Here is a 2,163-nt window from a genome sequence, read left to right as displayed (position 1 = left end):
CTTGCCATTATTCAGCTCTGCTTTCATCTCTCTCTTGATTTCCTCATGATGTGTATTTGCTCAGAAATGCAATTTTCTTTTCTTATCCATCCATGTCCTTTGGATGTTCCTCTCCCCACCCCCCCAGGCTTCCTTTTCTTTTTTTGCCCCCCTCTCTCTTCTGCAGAATTTTGACAAACAAAACATTAAAACCAGTCCAGGGGAAGGAAAAATGTATATATATTTTACAGTCCATTTGCTGAGCTGCTTGCACAGTCTCCTCCGGAAAAAGAAAGAAAGAAGGAAATATAATGGAGTGTGTTGTACAGGAGAAATACTGACATACAGCACATTCAGTGACCAAAAAGTTTTTTCCCCCCTATAGAGCAATAATGCTTGACATGAATTTAATCTGTTATAGGGCACAGAACTCTCCTCAAACTCTTTTTATGGTCATTAAAGCTCCTTGGAGGTTTCTTGCTGTTAGCCAAGTCAACTTAAATAATGCAGACGAAGCCCAGAGAGAGAATCCTAATAACACTTTACTTATGAAACTGAATAAAAACAGTGTATAATTTGAGGAGAAATAAACAGAGAGAGGAGTATTCAAATAATTCTGATTCAGAGTAAATCTTTTGAAGTTAATGGTCATGACTAACTTAAGTTTATTAATTTCAATCAATCTATTTTGCGTAGGACTTAATTGAATTCCACCAAAAAGTTTTATCTTTCTTGCTTCAGGTCTTGTACAAAGCAGGGAGAAAACTCTTTTTTTAAAATGATTTTTATTATGTTTACATTTTTTACCATAGTCACAATCCACTTTTATCATCACCTAAGACTTTGCTCACCCTGAGCCTCAACTCTCCCCCCCCCCTCCACTCCCTGGCAAAAATATTCAATATATTTCAAAAATATTCACTTTCATCATAGCGTTTCTATATCAACTTATTTACCTTCTTCCTATGCTTATGAAATTTACCTTGATAATTGTAAACCAGCTCCAAAAATTAACATTACAAAATATTTTAACTCAAACTTGCAAATGTTTTCAATGTTTACAATGTTCTCTCATATTGTATAAATTTATTCCAGTTCTTTTTGAACAGCTCGTTACGCTAGTTTCAGATCTTCCCCATCAGCTTTGCCAGTTCTGCATATTCAATCATTTCAGTCTGCCATTCTTCCAACGTTGGAAGTTCCTGCTGCTTCCATTTCTGGGCTAAAAGTGTCCTCACAGCTGTGGTAGTGTACATAAATATATTTATGTCTTTTTTGAGAATTTCTTCTCCAATTATACCCAACAAAAACGCGGGGGGGAAACTGAACAGAATCTATTTTGAATGTTCCCCATTACTTCCTCACATAGTCCATCTTAAGACTGTGGCTAAAAACCTCCATGCATAGCTTCAATATCAGCTAAACCTTCCCCCCACCTGAACCTTACCTTCTAGTCTGATGAAGAGTTCTGGAGAACTTGAAAGTTTCAAAACTATTATGTAATCTTTTTTGATTGGCTTAATTTGGAATCACCCAAATGCGATGTCACTAAGTTTCAGAATTGTGCAGGTTTGGCAATGACCCTTATCCTTCTTTCAAGAACAATAATGTGTTTTGTTATGCATTGACTGATCCAATAAATATGTCCCTGGAAGCCTTGGCAAGCAACAATTCACAGAAATCTTTGTGACGGGAACTTGTCGTGATGTCAGCACTGACCTTGTCCAAGCTAAAGCCTTGTGCAAAGCTCCAACTATGCTATAAGAGAGCACAGCTCTCTCAATTGTAAGCCCTGCTTCTACTGAAAGTTGCCTCTTCAACGAAAGGTTGTTCCAGCAGTGTTTGACTCTTACTGTACTAGGGCTTCTGTGATGGAGTCTTCTGAGTTACAGGATGACATTGTGACATCATTGGGCCAGGGCAGCTCTGCTGTCTTGGCCTCACCTTGCAAATTTGCTTCTGGGGCTGGCCTTGCATGCATCCTCAGTCTCATCCCCCCGAAGAAGAGGAATCCAATCTCTGGGTCATAACAGAATTGTTGGGAACCTACTTCTTTCTAAGACTTTAATGCCTAATGATTATGGAACAGTCCTCTTCCTCTTCCTCTGAATCACTGCTGTTGAAAGAATAAGTTTGAGGACTTAGGGGAAAGGGGGAAATGGTGGAAAGCAGAGAAACCTACTT

At 38.6% G+C, this 2,163-nt stretch overlaps 1 long non-coding RNA gene across 1 annotated transcript; it reads right to left on the bottom strand.

The window, feature by feature from the left end:
• Nucleotides 1-1,005: 1,005 nt before the first annotated feature.
• LOC307223455 lies at nt 1,006-1,843 on the bottom strand. The gene is made up of 2 exons (XR_013842094.1): nt 1,427-1,843; nt 1,006-1,219 (listed from the first exon to the last, which is right to left on the bottom strand). It is a non-coding gene; the product is annotated as an uncharacterized lncRNA (long non-coding RNA).
• Between the last annotated feature and the right edge of the window lie 320 nt (nt 1,844-2,163).

The sequence above is a fragment of the Podarcis cretensis genome (assembly GCF_951804945.1).
Source record: "Podarcis cretensis genome assembly, chromosome: 9".
NCBI lineage: Eukaryota > Metazoa > Chordata > Lepidosauria > Squamata > Lacertidae > Podarcis > Podarcis cretensis.
This window is presented reverse-complemented; position numbering and strand designations above follow the sequence as displayed.